General features: G+C 41.9%; 1 long non-coding RNA gene across 22 annotated transcripts in view; it reads right to left on the bottom strand.

Moving 5' to 3' along the window:
* Positions 1–14,728, bottom strand: part of LOC101794992 (uncharacterized) — a 138,720-nt gene that overhangs the window by 57,120 nt on the left and 66,872 nt on the right. The gene's annotated exons all lie outside the window — the stretch shown is intronic.

Below are 14,728 nucleotides of genomic sequence, written 5' to 3'. Positions count from 1 at the left end.
TCTAGAAAGCACTTTGGCTGTTGACTTTCCTGTCCTACCACCCACACACCTTCTCTCTCTTTTTTTTTTTTTTTCTTCAAATACCAACAACAAACTATAGCAAGTGTTGCACCCAGCACAGCTCTTTTCACTGAAAATTAATTCTTGCAGAAAGAAAATTCAAATTTATTTTCCAAAGTTTATTTATGGTCATGAATTTGCATGCAACATATTTCAGGAACATCAACTGGTACAGAACCCTGAGCACACCTGAGGCAAATTAATCTGAAATCTTACAGGGGGACACAGCTTTTCCCCAAACACCTCCTCCCCACATAGCCTCTACTCAGTCAGCTCCAATTGCCTGATTTTTTCTGGACTTCAGAACTTCCGTTGTTATGTATCATTCACATAAAATAACACGGCTGTTGTCTCCCTTGCTGTCTCACACCTCATTCTGTTTCGCAGCTCATGTCTTTAACCAAAGAAATCATCTCCATTTTGCTTCACATCTGGGAGCAGAAAATTCTAGCAAAACTCTGACCCCTAACCCTAATTTGAGGGGCACAGGTGTAAGCGCTGTCGGGGGCAGCACCAGTAGGTGCTGCAGCAGCGCTGAGCTGGGTTAGAGCAGGTGCAGGATGAGGCTTGGAGTCAACAGTTCACTGTTTTTTCGAAAGCAGTTAGAACTCACAGCTGTGTTTTGACCAGCTTCCATAACGTGATGCCTACGTGGGAGCCCTTCGCAGACACCACTGCCACTGAGCCCCCAGCAGAACCAGAAGCACGGCAAAGCCTTTGACAGTACACACTTGGCAAGGCTAATGCAAACACAGCCTTTACGAGCTCTGGAGATGTGAGTCAGAGCTCACCTCTTTCTGCAAACTCTTTCCCCTCCCTTCACATCAGAATTATTTCCATCTGCCTGCTGGTGAAAGGTGTCTTTTTAAGCCATATACATTCAGACACTTGGGTTACATCTGGAAGGACTATCCTGCCCTAACATTAAAAACAGTGCAGAAGGGTTCTTTTGAATGGTGCTAGCAAAGGAAAGTCTAAGTTCACGAGCAATTCACTACTCATGTGGTTACTCCGTTCTGTGTTTTCATGGAACAATGTGCCTAATCTATAATAAATCAGAAGGCATGACTGAGAACTTGTATTTAATTCTAGAAATGCTGAAGAACAATTTAATCATTGCTCTGATGGTCCCAATCCAGAGTTGACAGCTCTGAGGATAAAGTCATTTAGCATTGTGCAACGCAGAAGTGAAACAACACAGGGAAGGACTGCATGAGACAGCCTGGGTAGATACACATCTACCAGGAGCAGTCTAGCTATTCTTTTCCTCTTAAGCCAGTTTCCCCTCAAAGCTGTGAGTAAAAGAAACAAAAGGCTGGATACTTAAGACTTTTTAAACATAACTAGTCTGCTTCATTTTTCATGTCTTTCATTTGCTGAGGCTTTGCAATTTGCCTCCAACCTCCCCACTGTGAAGTCCTCAGTCAAGTCAAACCTGTTTGCCATTTGTGTGTGAGTGCCCTTAGACCCAAACCCAGCCAAGAGTTTAGAGTAAACAGACCTACCCAGGGAGGAGCTGGAATTTGAACAGCAAATCATATATGTCCCAAACAATTACTCCCTCTCCAGGTGAGGGAACGCAGCAACATTTCTGGTGTCTAAGCAAATTTCTCTGCAGCAGTTGGAAAGATGGGAGATTGGTCTTTTTTCATCACGGGTAGGGCAGTGCCTTAGAGAGACTCATCAACAACAACAAAAAAATTGCTTAGCTAACTAGTCTGCTCCTTTTGCTTGCCTACTGCTGATTTGTTGAGCTAATATTTTAAGAACAGTGGTTATGTAGGTACATCCTGGAACCACCCTCTTACCTCAACAATCGTGTCCAAATTGTTCTGCTGAGTATCTTGCACAAGACGTGCATAAGTAATGCATTCTGCTTCTAGTGAGTTTGGTTGCTCTAGCTAACGAGGAGCACCACACGGTGAGCTTCCCATACTGCAGAATGCCTCAAACTGCACTGCTTGACATAGGGCTCATCCTTCTTTTGCACAAAGCTGACCTTTCAAAGAAGATTAAACCTAGGCAAGCAATTGAAAAGCCTGAGCAAGCTGAGACCTGGCAACAAAGCCAAACACTAGCACAAAGGAACCACAAAGGGGAAAAAAAAAGGGTAGGAATAAATAGAGAAGAGCAGAGCAGAGACCAGAGAGAGCCTTCAGCGTGGAAAGGTGACAATATGAAGCACTAAAATCACCCCTCTCCATTTCCCTTTCCCACCACCACCACCAGTTTAGGGATGCTCAGATTCAGACCTGTGAACCGTCCTGCTACACATGCACAATGTAATTACATTGGGTAGTCCACTCACCCCTTGATCATTTGAAATGTAAATGACAAGTCTACCTCTGTGGGTAGAGTACATCCCATGCAAGACCTGCACATCCCATTCCCCACAGGAAAACATCTCCTTTCTAGGTTGTCACAGAAGATTTCTCTGAAGACAGGTCAGGGTGCTAGAGGCCAAGGCAGGTGAGCTCTGGAATAAGTATGGAGGGGTATCAATGCCAGGCTGTAAACCAGAAGAGTAACTTCAAAGAGATCTACTGAAACACTGAGCATTGCTCATGATATCTTTTCTGCCTCTTTTCCCAAAGCCCAAGGATTCAGGATTAGTATGCACAGAAATGGAAGAAGATACCAAGATAATGTGCACAAACTACATGGCCCACATTTGTCAGACACATCCTGTTATTCATAAACAAGAACCCGTCACGAATTAAGACAGATAAAAGATTGATACTAGCCAACAATACCTTGATAATCATATAGATAATATGCATGGTTTTCTGTTTTAGAGAGTATGTAAAGTATTAGCTGAAACTTACACGAAAGATGTAAGGAAAGATGGCCAATGGGACTACAAGTTAAAAAAAAAAAATAAAACAAAAAACACTCAACACCTAACATAAAACTCAGAGATGTTGGGAAATACACTAATGAAGGTGGATGGTGCAACCATCATTTACCTCCCTTGTCATTATGAGCTAGTCCTTATTACATGATCACACATTGTTTTTGCCTGGGCTTCTGCCTCATTCAGTGCATAATTGTAATGAAAATGAAGGTAAATGTTTTAATGCTAAATGTCTTGGAAGCTTAATGTAGGTGTCACTGCAGCTTTGCTTATGAGACATGTAGCATATGTTTCTGCCTACACTGAAACACAGTTAAAGCTGAGAAGCATATGTTAAGCACCAAGAATTTTATTCGGTGTGATCGGTCTGGTTATATAATCTCAATCTAGCCTGAGTGATGAGCGAACTTTGGATCTCCGATTAGCTTTGTTGTCAGCAGGTGTTACGCTCTGTTGTGACCTGTTTTAACCACACCTATAATCACACAGTGAGCTAAAGGTAACTCCTGAGATTGTCTTTTATCTTTAATCACTTCCTGTTCACACTTCATTCTGCCAACACCTCCTGTCAGGATTATTGCTGTTTATTTCCCATGAATATCTAAGAATATAATTCATCCTGGCAATAAAGGTTTCCATGCAGTGAGGTATGCTACAGAAGTGACCTGTAGTATTTCCTAAAAGGTTACTTGACTGACTTGTTAGTTGGGAAAATAAACAGGAAGACCTACATTGTCTGTCATAAAAAGCAATAGTATTAGGCGGTCGGAGATCATTGAGGCAGTTATTCCAGCGTAGTTCTCTAGAAATGAGAAAGTCTCATACACAGATTTAATCATCTACTGGTAGCACCAGTATTATGGGTCTGATCTTGAAAGTTCTTACTCATGTTGAGTTGTTTCCTCTTACAAATACTCAGATGAGCCCCAGTTGCAGATTTTAGATAAACTGTGTTGGTCATTTACTACTCAGATCCAAGATTTCTAAGAGGTGCTGGTTTTATCTAGTCTACGGGTCATAACTGCACATACAACAACTGAGTCATACCACCGCAGCCTCTTGGAAGTCCACGTCTTCCTCCCTCAGGTACACATAATGATACCTAACCTAAAAATACTTAAGTGGTCAGCCTAACCGCTTTAAAGACAGACCTGAAGGGCCTAGTAAGTAAATTTTCTATCATGAGGACCTGCAGATGTCAGCAGTGGTAAGTCCCATCCTCCATGCTATGCTACATCTCACAACAAAACCAACAAAACTGATGGAAATCTCTTTCTAGAATCTCTTTGGGAGGCCACATGGCAATCCCACATTAGGTTATTTATCTGAAAGCAAACTGTTTCTTATTGCCGTGAGAAATAATACAAAAATGAGTGCACACTATACAAAATTATCGGAAGGTTGATCTGAAAGAGAGAAAAAGAGCATTTCTTGCACTATTTATTATTGAGCACGGAGCACATTGTCAAAGGACCCTGCAAACATCAGGACTGAAACACTCCAAAAGCAATTGCACAAAGTCATGTAACAGTGATCCACAAAGGGCTACTAACCTTGAGGATACCACCTCTAGCTCAGGAGTGCAACAGACTACTGACAACTGGGAAAAGATACTAAAACAGCGTCACTGTAAGCCTGTCCTGATCTTTTAGATCATTACTATCCACTGTCAGAGGCAGGACAACAGGAGCTATTTTTGTATTGGTATTACCAGGCACAGATTTCCATGCAAAGCTCAGCTTTCCACCCTTCTTCGTATGCCCGTATGCCTTCTGTCTCTGTTGGGGCAGGTATAGCTGTGACAACCCCAATTCAGATGTGCTGTCCCTGTGAAGGACTGTCAACAAGCAGCAGCAAAATAATGGCCGCTGAATGCACTAGTTTTCAAGTCTCCACATTCAGCTCCTGCTCAACATCTCTGCTGGTCCCACCCAGTCTGACTACTGAGAATTATTCTGCACCTTCCACTTCATGCACTGTTTCTCTCTCATTTTCTCTCTCATGTCACAGTCTTGCCTTTGACCAGACTCATCTGCTTCCCAGGGTGACAAAAGTAACACTTCAGCCTTACATCAGTCTTCAGCACTTCCCAGTGTTGTTCTCTCTCTCTCTCTTTTTTTTTCCTTATGTTTAAAAACATCCTGCACTGTGTCCATTGTTAGCTGGAGTGTTATTCACTGCTGTATGGAGCTTCCCATACTGCCGTTACACACTTTCATAATGAAAGACTTCTCTGCCTGAGTCAACCAAAAACTACTGAAAATTACAAGTATTTCAAAACTACTGCCAGAAATAGTCACACTGCTTTCAGACAATCTTACCTCTGGCAGGCACCTCTTGAATGCAGAAAGTAAAGCATGTTTGAAATCTCCATCTATCTTGCCTGCTCCTTAGTATTTGACAACTCTGGTTTCCGCATAACTCCATAATCAGTTGCAATCATACTTTTCAGAGGCTCATAAAGGGCCAGCCCTCTCTCCCTATGACATTTGTGTATATACTACAATCTGCCTTGTCCCTTGCAAAAATGTGCTCGGCATTTACTTTCTCAATGACTCTCTTGCACCCTTACATTACGCACACTAACCCATGCATTTGTCTAAGAGGTTCCCACACTGGCCTTACAAACCAGAAAAAAAATCTCATCAACAAGGAGAAGGAGCTTGCCTCTTGCTTGAGCAGAGAGTTGGACCCTCCAGAGGTCCATTCTGTGATTCTGTGAAGTTTCTTGGGGGCTTGTAGGGAATGACAGATAGTGAAGGACAGATACACTAACAGGTCAGAGACTCTCTAATTCTGTGGGTACAATCTCATGCATAGATAGCACTTCAGTCATCACAGAAATGCAGCCACTCATGGACAGAAAACAATGTTGTTTGGAAGGACCAACACGATACTACGCCATAGTTCAAAGGAAAAAGTTTCCAGTTTTAGCAAGCTGGGAGATCTACTGGGCTAGGATCTGAGACTCTTCAACCCATCCAGTTCACCCTACACTGACAAGACAGAAAAGCAAACCCCACCAAATCAAAAACCCTGAATCTGTTAAGCATAGCAGAAAACATTTGACAATTATTATCCATATACTTTTTGATCAACAGCTACGGGTGGAATTACAGATATTATGGGTATGTGTTTATTAAGTTCATGTGAAAAACGAAAACCAGAACCCCTTATGTTCCTTCCACTTTGACATTCCATATATGCAAGAAATAAGAAGAGCCACATAAAAGGATGAAACGAAAGTCCTGTTCTGTTAGTCGAATGGATTCACCACAGGCTTCAGAGACCTTCAGGCTCCACTCTACCCAATTTAATATGTTTTCTGCGCTTAGCACTATTGATCCTTCTACCTCTGCACCTAAAAATTATGATGACTTTCCTTGCAGATGAACAATCAAGCAATCAAGTGTGCTCAGCTTTTCCTTCTTAAGAGAAATCTTAGACAACAGTTAATGGCTGAAAGTAAAAAAAAGAAAAAAAAAAAAAACAACAACCTTTTTTTTTTTCATAGCAAGTTAAACCACAGTCTAAAGATAGCACATTCCTTATTTACCCTTATTTCACTCATGTCACATGAGTGACATGTTGGCGTTTTCATTATCACTACACCATGAGCCAAAGACACAAAGTTTTCAATATCCTGTAAATTATGAAACCTTGTTCTGCACTCAAACCATTTATCTAGTTGAGGAGGTCCTTCCTAGAGCTGCTTTGCTTTGTATATAAGACAGAGATATCAGACCTTGCTAGTACTTGGAGAAGCAGCAGAAAAAAAGACCAACTACTTTAGAAAAGCAACACTGGTTAATCAGTGAGTGTTTCTTCCTCTGCATTGCTACTGAAGAAAGCAGTTATCTGCAGACCAAATACGGAGAACCTGGACGATTCACAGGAAAACGATCAGTTATTCTCGGTCAGCCAGCCAACAGGACTCTGAAATTAAGTTTTTTTTTCCCCTTAAACTACCCTCAAAGGAAGATCTTATAAAATGGTGGGAACTCAATAAGGCTTGTACATTTCTCTAACATCTCACGGTGCAAGACACCTACAGAGTTTTTAAAGATCACAAGTATTTTGACCTGCACATTAAAAAAAATACCATCAGCAATGATACTGTCAGCTTTTACCAGGATGGTTGGTCCAATATTTCAATAGACTTCCAGAGTGTATTCCCTACCTTGCCTCTTGCAATGGGAGTATGAAAACCCAAATGGTTTAATGGTTTCTTTTATCTTATATCACCAAGGTACACAAATACCTCTTTTAAACAGTGCCCTGGGAACAGAACAAAATTAATCCTTTCCTTTGGGACACTTGATTCTTTAGGTCTTCCTTTCAAGCAGTGCAGTTCTGGTATCTGCTCCTACAAGACACAGAAGGAAACAACCCAAACCAGAGGTAATGTTGCCAAGCATGTTTCCTCTAGCTTTGGGTGAATCCTTCTGGCAGGCTTTTATATGCTCTGGAAAATATATGCTGTTATAACTTTGCAGCTACTGTTGTCTGCAGCAGTCCTGCCTGAATCTGGTCCAGTGTAGTTCACCAAGAGTCAGTGTTAGAGCAAGCACGCCTTAGCTGTTAGCTATTGTATCATCACATCATTTCCCAGCATAGTATCTTATCACTGATCATCTGGGGAAGCGGGACAGAGCTTTTTGTTAATTTGCCAGAAGGAGCCTCATAGGGCAAGTTCCGTCTGAAATACGTGCAGAAGAGAAAAGCTGTGTGGCCTTCATTCTCATTTTTATTTTTACTGAAAAGTAAAGCAATCAGTGCTAGCTTTGCAAGAAGATCCTCAGGGTTATCCACAAAACCAGAGAACCCCAAGTAAGTAAATGCCTAAAATAAAACGAAAACCAGTAACAAATGTATTGTTTTCCCTTGCTTCTAACACAATACATCCCACTACGCCCCTAAAACCAATACTGAATGTATTTAATTGTGATCATGCTGAACACAAGATTACCAGAGCCAGAAAATGTCTTGGATTTGAATCAACAATTGTTTTCCATTTTGAAAACTTCACAATGAACATGGCTGGAGACTTGGCTTCCACTCCCTGAATGAAAACCAACATCAGCTTTGGGTCCCCTGAGTCCCAAAACTGAAGTGACCCAGAGGCTGCAAAGGTCAGTGCAACCAAGCACCACCACTGAATTTACTATTTTTGCTATCATAATGCCCAAAGCCTTCAGTCCTGAGCCAGGGTCCCCACTGAATTAGGCAATGTGCAGACAAATTTGAAAAAGCAGTCCCTGCACCAAAGACCTTACGGTACAAGTTTCAGCAGGCTCCATCAGCTACGTAAAACAAGCAAGGGGGGCTGGAAGGGGACCTGGTAACCCAAAGGCAAGCACATAGTGGCACAATGAGCATTAGTCATGGCTTACCACCAACTAATCTCAAAACAACATTTTCCAGTAACAGTTCTCACTTTTACCAACAAACGACATAACAGAGCTTTTTTTCTCTCTCTGGGCTCTCAGTACTGAACCACCTACAGACAGAAAATCCCTCTTCTTTTTCACTAGCACTACACCATTTTGATGCATTTTGTGCACTGTGGGGAAAAAAAAAAAAAAAAAAAGAAGAGCATCAGCAAAAAAAAGTAAACCATAGCAAGCCAATCAATTAGATGCAGGCTGGCCTTTCTTTTTACAGTGAAAGGTTTCCCCCCCACCCCCCCAAGAGTAAGAGACTCCAAAACTTGGTCTTATAAGGAGGTGTCAATGAGGTCCTTTATGTAAAAGTTGCATTTAAGAGGGAAAACTCATGGTTCTCAAAAGCACATTGCTTTTTCCTCCTGCATGCTTTGTTCTGAGCCTGCTGCTAAATGTGTATTCACTAGACCAGCTTTTATTAATAAGACTTGTGGTACTCTGCATGGTAGCTCTGAGTCAGTGGGTGATCTTCTATGCAGTGTTTATTATTTTACTAAATTTGAAGGGCCCTAAGCTCACATGCTTATGCTCTCAAGTGTCCTGCTCAGTTGGAAAGGCAAACCACTGACGGCGGTACGAGGTGCAGCTTGGCTCCAGAGCTGGGGGCTGCGAATCCACCATGAACGCTTTCTTCTGGTGGGATGTGAGCTTGGGAACTGAGCTATGTCTGCCATGGATTATCCCATGTTGCCAGGAGGCTCTACCACGACGTGCTTCAGTCCATCATTTCTTATTTTCACCTTGTGCTGTGAACTGTAGAAGGGGGCTGCCCTTTAGCTCCAGCAGCACAGGGATCGGTTCAGACCCCTGGAGTCCTTGGATCCTGAAGGAGATTTCAAAAATGCAGAAGGGGAGGCTGGACTCACCTTGCAAAGTAGCTCTACCACAGTGCACATGACCTTATATGCTACATTAAATTAGGAAGTGCTCCATTTCTCCCTAAGCTGAGCAATTCTAGGCGAGCCAAGCAAAGTAAGTGGATTCATGTGCTCTGAAAGCACACTGTCTAAGCAGATATGAATCCTTTTTCCACTCAGAGTAAGGCATTATTTATGAGTTAACCATATATTCCCCTGTGATCACAGTGCAAGAAAAACAGTCATTCACTCCTTGACATGATACAATAGTTCTCCAAGCTTCCTCAATATAGTGGGTTCAGGCTAAATTCCCCATTTGTCCTGCCTTTACAATTCCCAGCAAATGAGTCCTAGAATGACAGAACACCATTTTATTGAACTAACTAGCTGCTTTTGGCTTTCTTCTTATTTCTCCCCTATAACACTGAGGCTTTTATCTTGGGGCTGTCTCCTCCTGGGCATGCTTCCAGCTAGCTTTAGTGCCTGCTGCACATTAGCACTGTCTACGCAATATCATCATTGCTTTAAAAACGTACCAAATGCAGGAAAACAGTTTGTCTCCCTCTCTCTCTCTCTCTCTCAACCCCCCTCCCTTCCCACCCCCCTCTTTTTAATAAGAATTTTTTCCATGTGGTTAGAGAAATAACATCTGGAATTACTGAAGGCTGCCAAAAAGAGAGAATGAAAACAATGAGTTGAGTCACACTTAAACCTGCCAAGTTCATTTAATTTAGACCTTCTTGGGGTGCTTTGAAAAGAAAAAAAAAATATGGAAAATGTTTTAGTTTGCTTTTTATAATGCAACTTTTTTTTTTTTAATCTGCTGATGTAAGTTGCAGAGTCAGCCTAGACACAGCACCATAGCATAGGCATTCATCCTTGCAGCACACTGGTATTAAAATCTCTGTAATTCATCTGCACGTATGCAGCATCATATCCAGGTATCACTTTCTGAGCAGAGTCCCACCGAGCTAATGAAATTGCTCCCAGGAGCAGACATGGAGCTGCACTAGACCTTTTAATTCCATCTCACAGTGCAGTGCAGAATAACATGGAAACTTCCTAAACTTCCCTTTTCCTCACCAATGAACAACACTGCTGAGTAAGTGCTGAAGAAGCACAAAACACCCTAATGTGGTAAAATTTAAGATCGCAAGCTGTAGCAATGCGATCCTCTTTCCTCAGTAAAAGATCAGTTCCTGCATGATTGCCCCAGCCCCATTCAAGGACACTATGCTTCTCTGCATAGTGTGGCAAAGGCCTGTAAGTGTTTCCATGTTCTGAATTTTTTATGTCTTTTTGCCTTCAACAGTTAAGTTATGCTAGGGCATGGTTGGTATGTCCACTGAAGGTGGTGATTACAATGCCATACAGATACACAGAGCAGGTTAACTTTTAATGAAATAGGGTACTCAGACAATAGGAACTGCCAGCAAAATATTCCATGGAGAAGTCACAAATAGGAACCACGCCAAGCAGTCTGAGCAGTTTTCCATGGGATTTATATGCAAACATATGTGCGTCAGGTGGAGGAAGAAAAGAGCAAAGCTGGAGGCTGCATGCTGTCTGCTGGAGCCTTGCACATGTGAGGGAAGACCAGCAAAGCACAGTAATCAATAGACAACAGAGCGGGAAGCAATTGTGGCAACACTTCGGGAAACATCTGACAGAGACCTCTGCACAACAGGCTCAGCTAGAAAGAAGGGTGAGCCAGGAAACTTCCTCCTGCTGGTGGGTATGCAATATATTCAGGGATTTGTAGGTGCTGTTTGTAAACTGCCTGAACCCGGGATATACCCAACTACATCCTCCATCATTCCTCCTTAAAGAAACCACTCAAAAGGCTTTTAGCTCTCTCAAACCGCTAGGTCAAGCAGGCTTGCACGGTTTGTATCCCTAAAAAATATGTGCAATTATGATCACTCCATTACAGTATATCTGTATCATCTGACACTGGGGTAATGGTGACTCAAAGCTGTATGACCACAGGAGATGCTACACTCTCCTCATAAGGGTAGCTGTAGTAGAAACTTCTAATGCTTTTACAAGGGTACTTTTACAGGCGTTTCAAAAGGCCCTTAGGAACGAACAGCCATACTAGCATTCATCCTGACATCACCCCTTTCTGACATTACCTTACCACTACTCCCGCAGGAGGAGTGCACAATGAAATAGCTTTCATAGCAGTGTCCCAGCAAGATAATTCCACCATGGCTTCAGCAGCCCGTTACTAGCTCAGGCAGAAGGTGTCTGCTCTCCTCCCTTCACTTCACAAAAGTTGCTATTTCATCAGGCTATGACAAACCGCCTTCCACACGGCTATCAGAGCTCCTTTCCCCCAGTGCCAAGCTCCTGGAAATTCTTATCGAGCTTGCCCACTTCATTGTTCCACGCTATCATGGGTTATCAGAGGAGTCACTTCACATTTAGCACACGTGGACTTTTTTTCTTTTTCACTAAGTCACTTGGCAGCAGTTCCAGCCACTCTCCTTGCCTCAAAGGCTTTGAACAATCCTACCAAGATGGCTGGGCAGTGAGAGATGTATTAAGGAGACTACCTCACGTGGGCATACCTTTGTTCCAGGATAAGGCTCACAGTTTAGTTAAAAAGCCTTCATAAATAGTAAGCTAAAATAACCCCAGCTTCATACCAAAACAGGAGTGTCTACAAGATGTGGCTACACTGATTTAATTTTACTGTTTTCAATTCACTCCTTATCTTATACCAAGAGCTTTCCCATTTAGACAAAGTGTTGGCCTGCTAAATGGTAGTTAACCACCCACTATTTTGTACTTATTAACTTGCTGTCATTTAACATAAAATGTTTAGGCAAACCATGAGAGAGATCAGAATTCTGATCCTCATATTAAAAAGAAAAGGGCTCCGGGCATTAGATTGTGAAATATGATTTCCCAGGATAGATTAAATTCTGGATTAATGCTCTTTTTGATATCACAGAAAATCAAACCTCATTTCATAAGGGGGCACTTCAACATGCTTCGCATTCAGCGTGCTTTCCCTTGATAAAGACTCTGAGCTGCAGCAAACTTGGAATTTGATCAGAACCTCTGGAGCAGCAGCCAGCGGTGGGAGTGGAGAAGAGCAAAATCCACACCACGAACCTCATCTCACAGGAGTTCCTTGCATAGTTTTTCAGCAAACACAAACAAGAGGAATGAGCCAAGGGGCTCGGCAGAAAGCATCACAGACTTGAATTGTGCTGCAGGACAAACAGACAGCAGATGCAGAGTCTGGCTCATGCAGCAATGCCAAGTACAGCATACCCCACGTTTGTATCCGCATGTTGACTACGTTTCTGCAAGAGCCGTGGCAGAACGACAGAGAGAAGCATGCATTTAGGACCATCTGTAACCAAGAGGGTGCTGAGGCCTGAACTTCTTCACATGGTAACTGTGTCTAATTATAGAAGAACTAAAGAGTCTAACTAAAGAGTCTAACTATAGAAGAACGGTTGAGAAACTTATGACCTTACCCAGGCTGCCATGTATCTGCCATGCCTCAGAGCTTCTCACAGCAGTGCAGTTTCAGGGGGGAAGTTCTCCTCTTTCCTCATGAGCTTGCATAATTCCTTCATACGTTCCCTTACCTTTTGCATACTTTAATAAGAACCAGTGAGTTGAAACATGAAAGCACCATTGTTTACAAGAAAACCTACCGTGATTGATGGCATTACAGGAAATCAGCAGGAGACTGCAGAGTAAGAAAGTTTGGAATAAAATGGAAGGAGTACCCTGGAAATCTGGGAATGGACCATTTACTACAAGACACCACCTACCACTCCCAAGTTCTCTTCCTTCCCTGCTTGGGTACGCAATTCCCTGGAAGTAGGAGATCTCTGCAACTGACAGGTGATATTCTGGATCTGGCAAAGTAGGTTTTGACCCTGCAACTTTAAAGTGAAGGTCCACCACTGCCTTTTAAATTTATTACTTCCATTGTACCTCATTCTGGACCTACTCCCTTTTATTGGGAGTAGGTTGCCAAATGTGCAGGCTGACGCAGCCATGTGTAGCACATTATACCCCCTTGGGGCCACCCTCATCTGATTGCAATTGGTGAATAACATCATTTCTAAGCCCTGTGGGCAGCCAAGCAAAGGGTAAGATAGTAAAAAGCATTTAGCTATTCTCCAACTTGCCTCAAGTCCCACCATCCTCTTCGGTACACAATGCCACACTTCACATGTGCAGATTAGTGAGATGATGCTGGCAAAACACAGTATGCTGCAGTTCTGCCAATATCTGCTATTCTTTTGTGGAAAACTTTACCATTAAGCAACTAGGTCTTGATCTAATGTGATGAGTGTGGCTGAATATTTTTTGTGCTGCTTCCAGACAGTACACTCTCAGCAGACAAAAGTGAATTTTCAGGACAATCTTAATAGCGGATCATGACTCATACGGTAAAGGAAGGTTTCCATAGCACAGCATATGAACAAATAACCGATAATGCCAGGGCATGGCTTGGCCAGAGGCAAGTAATAGTAATAGTTTACTGCACAGGACTCCAGAAGTTGTCCATGTGTCATTTGGAGCCACAAGCAGTGGCTTTGAGTAATTAATTAGCCAAAGATCCCTGTATCTCATAGATCAGTTTATATGCTGGTAAAAAACAAAACAAAACAAAACAAAACAAAAACTCTCACAGGCAATATAGATAAAAAGCAATAGTAAGTGATTAATTATAGTAGATTCATGTCAATTGTTATTTAATGAATTTCATTATGTTTTATAACTAATTAAGACTCTTCCATATTAATTCTTGCAAAATAAATTGCAAGCTAACTCCAACATTTTTTTTTTCTCATTCCTTCACCCTCCCACACAGTAGGTGCTTTTAAAATTTTGATTACCTTTTATCACACTTGTTTAATTTGTTATAACTCATTTTGATGGATGTCTTGTTGATGTGTTATGCAATACTTCTTTTAAAAAAATACAAAAAAGAGAAGACAAACACATGCAGTGTCGGAAAGTCACTTACAAGCAGGCACTGTTCACTTGCTTCTTCCCATATTCCATGCTTCTCCATTGCCCTTCCCCAAGACAATTTACCCTCTCTAATTAGGGGCAGAGGAGTGAGGGAAAGTAGGGATAATATTTATGAATATCTGTCAGATTCACTATTCTCTGCAAGCCTATGTTTAGTCTGAAGAAATACATTAGACAGTTCAAAAATCTGTCTCCCTTTCTTCCTTTTAGCAGTCCCCACCATTGAAAAATGAGAGCATTTTCCAGGGAAAAATCATCATCACCAATTAGAAAAGGACCGCAGCCTTGTCAACTGGGCAAACTACTCTGATATTATACTGATCTAGGAAATCACAACCTACGTGAAGGTCTTCGTTAGTGGAGCTACAAAAGCAGCCCATGTTCCCATGTAAAGAAGAAGGGTGAATTATCTATAGTAATCATTCCTGGGTTTAAGAATATATATATATATATATATTTACAGTCAATATATCTGCCAAGTCTTTCAATCCATAAACCAC

This window comes from Anas platyrhynchos, chromosome 3 (assembly GCF_047663525.1).
Source record: "Anas platyrhynchos isolate ZD024472 breed Pekin duck chromosome 3, IASCAAS_PekinDuck_T2T, whole genome shotgun sequence".
Lineage (NCBI taxonomy): Eukaryota > Metazoa > Chordata > Aves > Anseriformes > Anatidae > Anas > Anas platyrhynchos.
Note: the sequence above shows the minus strand (reverse complement) of the source record. Positions and strands in the feature narration are given on the sequence as shown.